At 40.3% G+C, this 12,953-nt stretch overlaps 1 non-coding gene across 1 annotated transcript; it reads right to left on the bottom strand.

The window, feature by feature from the left end:
- Window positions 1-6,971: 6,971 nt before the first annotated feature.
- On the bottom strand, window positions 6,972-7,053 carry TRNAL-AAG (transfer RNA leucine (anticodon AAG)). Its single transcript has one exon. It is a non-coding gene; the product is annotated as a tRNA-Leu (tRNA).
- Between the last annotated feature and the right edge of the window lie 5,900 nt (window positions 7,054-12,953).

Here is a 12,953-nt window from a genome sequence, read left to right as displayed (position 1 = left end):
AATGATAGTATAGTTAGTAATAACAGACATTCATTTTATATGGCTGTGTAATTCAGAGCCCGTGCGCTTTCGTCAATAATTGATTTATAATGAATGTTATGTAGCCTATGCCAAGTTTGATGCATTATCTTATAAACAGGTTAAGAATAAACGTCATAAAGGTCAATAACTTCCGTTATATTATACTTTTTTTTTTTAATTCAAGTTAATCCCCAGCATATGTCAGTCATTACAATACCTAAATCTTTGAAGCCAAAGGTGAAAAACCACAGCTCTAGATTAGCATATTTTAAGATAATAGTTTTTACCCTCTGTCGTAGTCATACAGTTCTGCAAGTCTCCAAGCTTTCACTGAAATTTTTTTTTTTTTAATAAGAGACCAGAGGAAGGAAGAACAATTGAATAAAAAAAGATCCTTACACCAGATTACTGGTGTCCTCCATTCATAAAAAAAAAAAAAACTGTAACAGTTGGACTTGAACAGCTGTAGGTTGAAATTTGGGGGAAACAACTCTGGGGAAGTGAGTTCCAAAGAGATGCAGTTCTGGGAATGAAAGATTTCTGATAGGCAGAAGTTCTGCAGTATGGCATTGTGACAGTTAAGTCATGAGCGCTACAAGATGCCCGTGTAGCACAGGGGAAAACATGGAGAGGTGGCACAATGAATGCAACATCATCTGAGTATTTGCCACGAAAGTATCTGTAAAATAATGCAAGGGAGGCAACATTTCTTCTTACCTGTAGGGGAGGTAGTTTATTTGTAGTAGCAGGGTTATTAATTATGCTAACAGCTTTGTTCTGAATTTGTCTAGTTATTTTAGTGCAACCTTTCCACATCCATTCCACAAGGGTGAGCAATACTAGCGCACGTGTCTTATAACCTATAGCTTACTGCTGGTCAGTGAAGAAACTACGAACTCTGTACAATAATCCAAGTTTCTCTGAGGCGGTTCTAGCAGGTGATTTGACATGAGAGGTCCAGCTTAGGCACTGTTAAGTGAAACACGAAGAATTTCAATACTTTTGGATATAGGAATATTAGTAGCACTTAAGGTAATATAGGAATCTGGTAATATCTGTCTCTCAGCAAATTGTATATATTTGGTTTTACTAGCATTAAATGAAACAAGGCTATTTTGTCCCCATTCGGTGATCGTAGATAAGCCTTGATTTATGGAGATGGCTGTACTGAGTTGTGAGTTAGAGATATCATACTTTGTGTTTAAGTATGAATGAACTATTAAGTGTTGAGTCATATGCATATGAATGGTTGGGATTATGGGTGAGAGATAGGTGTATGCTTGACACGGAATATGTTCACAGCATCACACCTAAAGAACAGAAACATCACATTAACACAGCCAAACAACAGACACATCACAATACAACGAGCAAACAGCAGTAACATTGCAACACAACATATAAACGTGACAGCCAGGCAACAGGAACAATATGGCACCACACTCACTGAACAAAACCTCACAGTCAAACAACAGAAACATTATAGTACCATAACCAGACAACACAAGCATCACAGCATCACACCCAAACAACAGCATCACCGTACTGAAGCAAAAAACAAAACGTAACCCGACATAAAAAAGAAACATCACAGTATCACATCCAAACAACAGAGGCGTCACAGCAGTACAGCCAGACAACATAAACATCACAACACCACAACCAAACAACAGAAGCATCATCACGCCACAGCCAAACAACAAAAGCATCACAACACTACAGCCAAACGACAAACATCACACCACCACAGAACGGAAACATCCCAACATCAGAGCTACACAACTGAAGTATCACAACAGCACCATACCGTCACCACAACCACGCCACAGTCCCACCACAACCACACTACACTACCACCCCAACCACAGTCACGGCCTCATTACAATATCCAACCCAAATATGAACTACACCACTACCACCACATCATAACTCCATATCAACATCCCGGACACACTAGATGCACGTCAAACGAATAACACAATACCATCACAACTGACACCACCACAACTCTTCGCCTCACCAACACGGCCGTACAGCAATGAATATCAAAGCAATTCCACAATACAACCACAGCCTCACCACAGCACCACACCTGCACCACCACGACATCCCATCATCCATGCATCCTTGATCTCCTCTCCGTCTTATCTGAGCTTATCGATATGACGGTGAAGTTGACAAGGGAGGGAGAGGAAGGGAGGATTAAGGGGATGAAGCGAGGACACAGGAAGGCAATCAGAGAAAGAGAGAGAGAGAGAGAGAGGGGGGGGGAGGGTAGTCAATTATTTAAGATTCTTATTGGATTGCTTAATGTCTGCATAATTGCCACATCACAAGTCCATCACCACAGCCACACCACAACACCAAAACACTCAGCCACAGCAAAGCACTACAACCTCATCATAACATAACACCATAGCCACTCCACAACACTCCCTGTATAACCACACCATAATACACAATCACACCATATTGTACCTACTCTGCAACGCTTCAGCCACGCAACACCACAACCTCACCATAACAGCCCACAGACACACCATAGCACCACCACAGTCGCACCACGGAATTACAGCCACACCATAAAGGCACAGTCACATCACAACATAACAAATACACCATAATGTCACAGTCACACCACACCATTACAGTCACGCCATAATGTTACAGCTACACCACAATATTACAGCCACACCATAATGTCACAGTCACACCACGACATTACAGCCACACCATAATGTCACAGTCACACCACGACATTACAGCCACACCATAATGTCACAGTCGCATCACAACATAAAAGATACACCATAATGTCACAGCCACACCTACAGCGACTCTGCAATATCTCAGCCACACCACAATAACAACAGTCACACCATAATATCAAAGTCACATCACAGTTTCTCAGCCACACCACAAGCGCACCAAAACACAACACTTCACCTTAACACAACAACATCACCACAACTATACAGCCACATCACGACCACCACAACTACACAGCCACACCACAACCACCACAACTACACAGCCACACCACAACCACCACAACTACACAGCCACGCCACAACCACACAGCCACGCCACAACCACACAGCCACACCACAGCCACACAGCCACACCACAGCCAACAACCACACCACAGCCACACAACTACACACAAACCCATAACCCCCTCACCAGTAACCTCACACTGTACCCTCTTCGTACCCCCATAATTCCATCCATGAGCATTACGTACGAATTAGTTACCATTGATTTCTTCCTTGTAAATGTATTTGTAATTGTATTTTAGTGTACCGTACAAAGATGAGTACTTTCTGCTAATAGTTTACTCGAGGTTGTATCTCTGTGTCAATCAATCAATCAATCATTTCCTGTGGCACCCTCGGGGATGCATAGGGCCTCGATGACCTCACACCACCACATCCTATCTTGTGCTAACTCCTCAAGATCTCCCCAACACTCATCTCCAGCTTCCCGTCTCATTGTCCTCACCCACGTCTCTTTTGGCCTTCCTCTACCTCTCCTACCAAGTGCCACCCACCCTGGTGTACCTCGTACTATTCCCTGTCTCCTATACACATGTCCTAGCCACTTCCATCGTGAGAACCTAACATATTCATCGACCGGCTGCACTCCCGTTATTTCTCTAATTCTACTATTTGGTATCCTTTCCCACCACTTAACTCCTAATATTCTTCTAAGTGCTTTTTTTTTCAAACACCAAGAATTTATTTTCCATAGCCACTGTGCTGTACCAAGACTCGTGTCCATAAATTAAGATACTCCTAACCATTACCTTATAAAGTTTGATTTTTGTATGCACAGAAAAATTGTTATTATTCCAAATATTTTTAAGCATTCCCATTACCTGATTAGCCTTCTTTAACCTTTCCTCGAATTCAAAGTTCAAAGAACCATCCTTGGCTAAATAAGTACCTAAATATTTAAACCCCTATCAACTTGCTTTACAACCATACCTCCAATTACACATTCCTGCGCATTTTCCATATTCATATTGATTATTTCAGTTTTTCCACAATTAATAACCAAACCCACCTTGCGACCTTCACTCACCAAACAGTCCAACACTCTCTGCATCTCTTCTGGCCCATCACAAATCAAAACTATATCATCTGCATAATCTAAATCCAAAAGTTTCCTGTTCTCTCCCCAAAGTATACCTTCACCGGTTTCTGTTCCAACGCGTTTCATAATGTAATCAATGACCAATATAAATAGTAAAGGCGATAGAACACCACCTTGAATTACTCCGGACTTGACTTCAAACGAATCACTCAGACAACCATCAACCATCACTTTACAAAATGTGTCCTCATGCATGTTCATAATGACCCTCACAAACTCCTCTGGTATTCCATAATGTCTCATGATCTTCCCCATAGTCTCTCTCGAAACACTATCAAAAGCCTTTTCAAAATCAACAAAACAAAGACTTAACGGTCCTCTCATTTCATTAACTTGCTGCATCAAATGCCTAACTATAAAGATCTGATCATTGGAACCACGTCCCTTTCTAAAACCAGCCTGTTCATCCCTCAGAATACCCGCAACCACCGGCTCCATCCTATTTAACAACACTCTACTGAAAACTTTCAAAGCTATCGGTGACAAAGAGATTCCCCTCCAATTACCACATTCACTCAGGTCTCCCTTCTTCGGAACTTTAACAATTACACCATTCTTCCAAACTGATGGTAGTAACCCCGTCACCCATATCTTATTGAATAGCTTGGTCAAGATCATTATTAATCTATCCCCCTCCACTTTAAACATTTCCGGAAATAAACCATCCTCCCCTGGTGCCTTATTATTCTTTTAACTGTTTTACTGCTTTCTCCACTTCTGCAAGCCTCAACTCTCCTGTTTCTATATTTAAATCTTCCTGAGCAGACGGTATATCCTCTTCTGGTGGTATTGGTCTATTAAGAACTGTCTCAAAATGCTCTTTCCATCTATTTTTAATATCTCCATCTTTGGTCAATAAATTTCCTTCCCTGTCTCTAACTGGTATTTCCTTGCGTTTACCTGCATTACCACTCAGTTCTCTAATCGATTCATATGCTATTCTTTGACTCTGTCCATCATTTTTGTTTATTAAGATTTCAGTCTCTGCAACCTTTTCATCCACACATCTTCTTTTATCTCTCCTAGCTAACCTTCTTACTTCTGAATTCAAACTCCAGTACGCAGCTCTTGCTAATTCAATCTCTCGTTCATCAATGCATTGCATCTCACTCCTCAATTTAGCCTCACCTCTCTTTTTTATCATATCCCACGTTTCCTCTGATATCCATTTCTTTCTCCTGAATCTATGTCTCCTTCCAAACGTACATTCAGCAGTCTCATGCAAAACTTTGTTCACATCCTCCCACATCTCATCTACACTTCTCTCCCCCTCTTCCAACGTTTCCAACACCAAAAACCTATTTCTGCATTCTAATCTGAATTCCTCCTTTTCTTCTCCTTCCCTTCTAAGCTTAACAATATCGTATCTGTGTGCATGTGTTATTTGTGTTTAAGTGAATAGTTGCATATGTTTGTTTCTATGCTTTTTTTATGTATATGTTTTAGGTGTGTGTTTTTGTTTACGCTTTTATTCGTATATGTAAAGCGACAGCATTTTAATAGTGTCTTGTTCGGTATGGCAACTGCATGTTTGTATGACAAAGACTGAATGTATACTTGAAAGAGGGTGAAGATATGGAAGTAAGTGCGTACTGTACACGAGAGAGGCATCAGCCAGAATAATTCTACGAGACAAGTATTTAGCCAACGTTTCGGTATTAATATAAATACCGGTACAGTATATAAGAGAGTATGTGTGTTGCAGAGCACGAGTTTGTGTGTGTGTGTGTGTGTGTGTGTGTGTGTGCTCTAATAAGCTACACTTGGCGAACCCAACCTCGTGACTCACCAGTCCACCTTCCCCTCACCCCTCCCGTTCCCTCGCCCTCCTCTTCTTCATCCCCTCTCCCCCCATATCCCTTCAACTCTCATCCCACGTGGCCTCCCATACTCACCTCTCTACATGTCACCCTCATTACATGAGCATCATCATAATCATATCCTTGAATAGTTTTCGAATTTGAGAGGTTAGATGTTATCGCCATCAATCCCCTCAGTACGCACATTCCAAAGCTGAATAAAATCGTCCACAAGTATGAAAAAGGAAAAACTAAAGAAATAATCGAGACAAGTGTACTGAAAGTGTTACCCATAGGATTCATATCTTCCCTACTCCGTTTCTTTTTTTTCTTTTTTTTTTTTTTTAAATCACAGCTCGACGTACATTACATGCAACGTTCATCTGACCACCTTCTTCCCCATTTGCCTATTCCTGTCGCTGGTCTCTCGGCTGACATTCCGTTGACTTGTATGGTATGTATTTCATGAAAGACGTCGCCTACTCATAAGTTGTCATCTTTTTTTTTTTTTTTTTTTTCGAGGGGGGATTATTCGTTCTACGTATCTACGTATATTGCTAATCCATTCACTCCGGTGATTTTTTTTTTTTTTTTATCATCAACAGATAATTCTATTCTTCTCAGAGAGGATGTTTCATAGTGAAAAGGTTAAGTAAGACGTGAGCTGCTAGTGTTCACTTTTGCCTTTTAGCTGTTATTTTAGCTAGACAGACCGACTTACAATAATCTTCCCATCACAACTACAATGTGTTTCAGAGAAGACAAGAGGAGTGTAGAATGTTCCTGTCTCTTATTCTAAGAAAAAAAAAAAACAAGGAGAGTATTAATGGACTTTTTTTTTTTTTTTTAATAGGAAATCTAGTTTGACATCTATTTCCTGCAACAACAATCCGAGGTGTACAGAGGGCATTCAGCATATGTTTGTGAATCTGGTTCGTACCTACAGACAATTGAGCAACATTTCCTTTGGCTATTATTAGAGGACTAAAACCGCCCTGGCAGCGGTGGGATTCGAACCCACGCCTCCGAAGAGACTGGTGCCTTAAACCAGCGCCTTAGACCGCTCGGCCACGCTACCTCAAGATGGAGGTTGGATTAGAGGTTAATAACCCGGCACTGTATTTATTCTAATGTGAATTAATGAAGGTGTTATATTAATTATATTAGCATTTTAAGGTCTACACACACACAATATATATATATATATATATATATATATATATATATATATATATATATATATATATATATATATGCGAAAGGAAGAAGGAACCAAAGGTCATGAGCCCGCAGTAACAGTTCCCTCCAAGAGAAAAACAAAATACAATAGAGAGCCAAATTCAAGATCCGATCATTTTGATATATATATATATATATATATATATATATATATATATATATATATATATATATATATATATATATATATATATATATATGAAGCTGATTTTTCAGTTGACAAAAGTGAAATACCTGAGGTAACACCAAACGAAGTAAACATTTCTCTTAAAAGTATAAAAAGAGGAAAGACCTCACGAAAAGATGGAACAGTAGCAGATTTACTGTTGGATGCAGGAGCAGAAGTACAAAGCAGGTTCGCCCACTTATTTACTTAGCGTATAAAGGAGAAAAAAAAAAATGGTGTAATGCAGTTATTTTGCTTTACAACAAAAATGCAACTCAAAAGACTATTATCGACCCATTAGCTTATTACCAGTTATTTACAAATTCTTCACTAAGTCCTCACGAAGAGATTAACAACAAATTCGGAAGAAAACTGACCTCGTGAACAGGCAGGATTCTAAAGGGGTATTCGACTACTGATCATCTACGAGTACACACAATGAAACACCTAACTGAGAAAACTGCAGAATATAATAAACCACTCTGCTTAGGTTTTGTTGACTACGAAAAGGCTTTCGACTCAGTGGAGTATATAGCAATTATAAATTTATTGCGGGAACAAGGAGTAAATGAAACCATTGTAAACTGCTTGAAAACTTATATTAAAGGAAACCACCACAGTTGAATTACATAAAGACTCGGAAAAAATTAAGAGCAGGCTGGACGTGCGTCAGGGAGATACAGTTTCAGAAAAAATATTTGCAGCATGCCTTGAAAGTATTTTCAGAAAGCTAGACTGGGAGAACAAAGGAGTAAACATAGATGGAGAAAACCTAAACCATTTAAGATTTGCAGATGGCATTGTCTTAATCTCGAAAATAGCAGAGACATTGCAAGAAATGATAAAATACCTAAATAAAGACAGTCTCAAAGCAGAGCTAAAGATGAACCGGATTAAAATTAATGTTTATTCCTAATACACCAAAAAATGCCATCAGGATAATCTAAGATATTTTTGAAGTCGAGCAGTACAGTTACTTGGGAAAATGCTAAAACTAACGAAAGTCCATGCAGGCAAAATAAAATGACACACTACAACTGGATGGAATGCTTTCGGTAAACATAGAGACGTAATGAAAAGAAACTTGCCAGTATGTATAAAACAAAAAGCATATAACAAAATTGCCTAATTCCAGCTATGTATGATGTGCGGTTCTGAAACTTGAAAACTGACAAAATCGATGGAAAATAAACTAATCCGTTCGCAAAGAGCAATGGAATGGCCAGTGTTGGAAATATCTTTGAAAGACACGAAAATATCAACTTGGGTGACAGATGTGACTAAAGTCAAAGACATTATAGAAGTTGTAAAGGAAGAGAAATGGAGATGGGTAGGTCATGTAGCAAGAATAAGGGATAACCGATGGGGCAAGAGGCTGACTGACTGGACTTCATGAGTTTGTAAGCATAGCATAAAAAGGGCCAGACAGGAGATAGAGATATGAGAGAGAGAACTTTACAGGCAAAACGTGGCAAAGATTGGCTCAGTCAAAGAATTCGTGGAAAAGGCTGGAGGAGGACGTTGCTTAGCAGTGGACTTGCAATGCCTGGTTATATATATATATATATATATATATATATATATATATATATATATATATATATATATATATATATATATATATATATATATATATATATAATTTACTGCAGAGGAAGCAATTTACTCCATGTTAGAGCTTTGGGTATAGAGCGATAAAGGCTAAACTCGTAACTCCTCTGCTCACCTGTTTACCAGCCCGTGTCCCCGCCTTGCATGTTTTCCTCCTCATCCCAGCAGCGGCACCAGTGAGTTAGTGCCGATTCGCTGTTTCACACCTAGAGATTGACTGCAGCTGGGAATGCCATGAGGTCAGTATATATATATATGAGAGATCAATTTTATCCTTTCTTTTCTTCCGAATTGTTTTCGAGAGGTCATGGTTTGCAGATTCAAGCCTTAAATTTCCATTTTACACACACACACACACACAAACAAACAAACAAACACACACACACAAAACATTAAATAACAAAGCTTCCATCACACACTGTAAATTATGGACAACCTCAGGATACTGAAGAGATTAACAGAGCTCCTTCAAATGTTCATCTCAGTCTTAGCTGCTCCTAAGATGAGGAAAATCATGTGGCGGCGAAAAAAAAAAAAAAAAAAATCCTTGTCCAAAAACATTGAGATTTTTTTTTTCTCCCTCTCTTTCACCACCAGAATGAAATTATATGGCAGCAGCGGGAATATATTACTGCATGAAAGGCGGTATGGCACATCGAGGGACTAATATACTGTAGATTGTTTCAAATTTCATCACTACTAAAGGCCACTCCGAAGCTGAGTTTGGTAATTTGTATGCAGGATGAATAAAATACAAATGACGATTACCTTAATAGAGTTAGGAGACATTGCTTCGAAATCCCTCAGTATTAGAGGATCCTCGTAAGCTGAATAAAATCGTCTGACGGTGGCGAGAATAACTGATACAAGCCATGCTACAGATAGGACTAACTTTTTGAATCAGAGTGGGTCCCTTTTAGCGTATTCTTACAATCTCGAGACGATTTTGCTCAACCTCGGAGAGATTTTGTAGTGAAGCAGTTAAAAAAGGTGTCCATTAGCGTCTTCAGTACCATATAATGATCACTTCTAGAAATGCATGACATCGTGTGATATCATCATCATCCTTAGTGCACGTCCACACATGTGCTCAAACAAGTGTTGACAACATATAAGCAACATAGTAACGAACCCGCTGCAATCATGGTGGGAGCAGTAGGGTCCAAATTATGTTGGCAACATCATGATGAAGTCTCAGCTGCCTCGTATGGACACACTTATCCCATCACCTCTGCTGCCAGTGTTCGAAGCTGCACTGAAACGTGTTTGCATACAACTGTCCAAGTACTGCTGCAAACATGTTCCCGAACATGTTGTCAGCTGTGTTGCCAACATATGTTCGAGTACACGTGTGGACGCGCCCTAAGACTAATGCTGGCAGAGCACAGCAGGGCCCACCATATTTTTAAGCTATAACCAGACTATACAGAATATATATTAGTCTGTCATCCTTTGTTTTAGTGGCATGAAAATACTAAGATCAGTATTCATTTGTCTTGTGGGGATGCAGTTTGAGTGGGAGTCCAAGGGCTATAGCCCCAGTAGCTCCCCCTCCCTTTTTAATCCAGCCCTGACTGTAGCGATACCACATATATGGTATGGCCAGAAGAGGGTGACTCACTACTTCTGACCGCAGTAGAAGAGTAGCTAAAACAAGTATTAGTGCAGGAGGAGGCCGACGTCCTAGCTAAAACACGTATTAGTGCAGGAGGAGGCCGATGTCCTAGCTAAAACACGTATTAGTGCAGGAGGAGGCCGATGTCCTCCGAAACTTTACGTGTGCCGTGTGATGTCTCGGAAAGGTTAGTATGGCCATATCTTGAGTGTTGCCGCATGGGAATTAGCTGTTAGTTATATATGTGATCACCGTCTGACAGTACACTGACGCAGTTAGTACCACTCCTGTTACATGGGATGTAGCACATATAAGCTCTGATTGCAGTCCATAATTATGAGTCGCTTTGTCACTTTACGCGATCCAGTAATCGAAGCATGATACCGAGTTCATTTTTCATGAACCTGGTTCACGAAACTCCATTGCTGGTTGTGGACCATCTCAGAACCAAATATGGCGATATTATGTTTTTCATTCTTTTGTCATGGAAACTACACAGGAAATGCGGGGATCTATTGTCTCCCTTTACAATGAAGGTTTCAGCAACTGTGAATATCCCCTGCTGGATGGTGTCCGCTTCGGTATGCGTTAGGCTAAACCAAGGGACTGGGCCTACAATACGGTTGGTAATCCCTACAAGACGGTGTGGTAACTCCTACAAGAGGGTGTGGTGACCAGTTGTTGGGTAATATAGACCACCACCGAAAAGGAAGGCGAAGCTGTTACAGGTTCTGTAAAACAATAGAATTGCAATACATGTTTTCGTCGTTTGTTCTCACAATTCATATCTGCGAGTTATATTTCATAATTCTATTTACATCATCACTAACATGACTATAGCGTAAATTATCTACATTGGCATCCGCATTACTATAGAACTACCAGTCTTCTTCCCAGCGACAATCATATCTCAACATTTCTCGTCCATGGTTTCATATTTCTTCACACGAAGTATCCACAGATACTTGTTTTGCTACTGTAATTGTCATATGGTAGGAGGAGACTCAAAGTTGATCAGTTAAGGACTATTCAGACATTTTTTTTTTTTCAGGTCTCTTCATGTCCATTAATTCAATTCAAGTCAGTGTAGATCATTTCAGGTTATTCATTTGTAGTCGATTACCAAATATTACCCCAGTTAGTGCAGTGGTTAGAGAGTTTTAGCATTTCGGTTGTTTCATGTGCGTTCCGGACCCTTTTGAATCATTAGATTGACTCGAACTCGTACAGGTAGTTTCAGGTCGTTTGCATGGTGTGAGCCAAAAATCGCCCTATGAGCTTAATGGTTTTTGAGATGTTAGTTCAGGCCTTTCAGGACTGAGTGGGATGGATGAAGACAAATGAAGGCGAGGGTCTTGAATGGTGGTGTGAGGTGGACGACGGAAGGAGAGGAAATATTATGTGACCATGTGGGGCTGTAGGTCGGCCATCTAGGAAATCATTGTTATGATTTTAACTACCGCAGAGCAGAAGTCGGGTAGGGGTGGTGGAAGGATGGGCATACAAGTGTGGGCAGGGTGGACTTGAATGGTAATCAAGACAATGCAAAATCATTTCAGGTCATTCTCATTGTCATGTAAAAAAAAAAAAAGTGTAAAGGGTACGGTACATTGACTATAGTCTTTCAAGACAGGATAGTGTGGGAAGAGATGAGTGGACGGGATGGGCTGAGATATGGTAAAAGGCTGGGAACGAGAAATAAGTATACTGTGTGAATATAGGCAATGAGGTGGGATGGTATTAGAGCCAGGCATTACTATTGCATTCACTAAAACAAGGCATGCAGGAATGGGTGGAGTGGGAGGAATAGAGTGGCTTGGATAAACTCAGATAGAGGTGGGTGGTGGAAATCAGAGCAGGAGGAACAAGAGGAGCGGGGTTGATATGCGGCAGTTGTTGGAAGGAGGAGAAGTATCTTTTGTGAAGATGGATGTTGTTAGTAGGCTGGTAAGGTTCATGTCAAAAGTGTCGGAACAAGAACTGGTCGGGGTGGGTACAAATAGTGGATGGGATGTGGTAGGGTGGTGGTGAATAATGGAGCAGTGCAAGACAATTACACCCTTTGACGATGGGTGTTGTATGAATTCCGATGTTGGTAATGAGAAGGTTTAAGTTACTGAAGCTGGATGTGGGGGAACAGAAGGAGGGTGAAGTGAGTGGATGGGAATGAGAAGGACGGGAAGGGATATTGGTGGGTGGTTAGACGAGGAGGGAGGAATATTCTTTGCGAATGTGGGTATTGTAGGTTAGCTTTTGGCATCGCAATAATTTAATACAAAGCTTTCGCCATAAACAAGAGCAGTATAAAGAAGAAAGCAATAACCACGCACCACTCTCGTACACCTCA

The sequence above is a fragment of the Coenobita brevimanus genome, chromosome 23, assembly GCF_032717465.1.
Source record: "Coenobita brevimanus isolate Jiangsu-jjx chromosome 23, ASM3271746v2, whole genome shotgun sequence".
Classification (NCBI taxonomy): domain Eukaryota; kingdom Metazoa; phylum Arthropoda; class Malacostraca; order Decapoda; family Coenobitidae; genus Coenobita; species Coenobita brevimanus.
The sequence above is the reverse complement of the archived record's forward strand: the minus strand, read 5'-3'. Positions and strand labels throughout refer to the sequence as shown.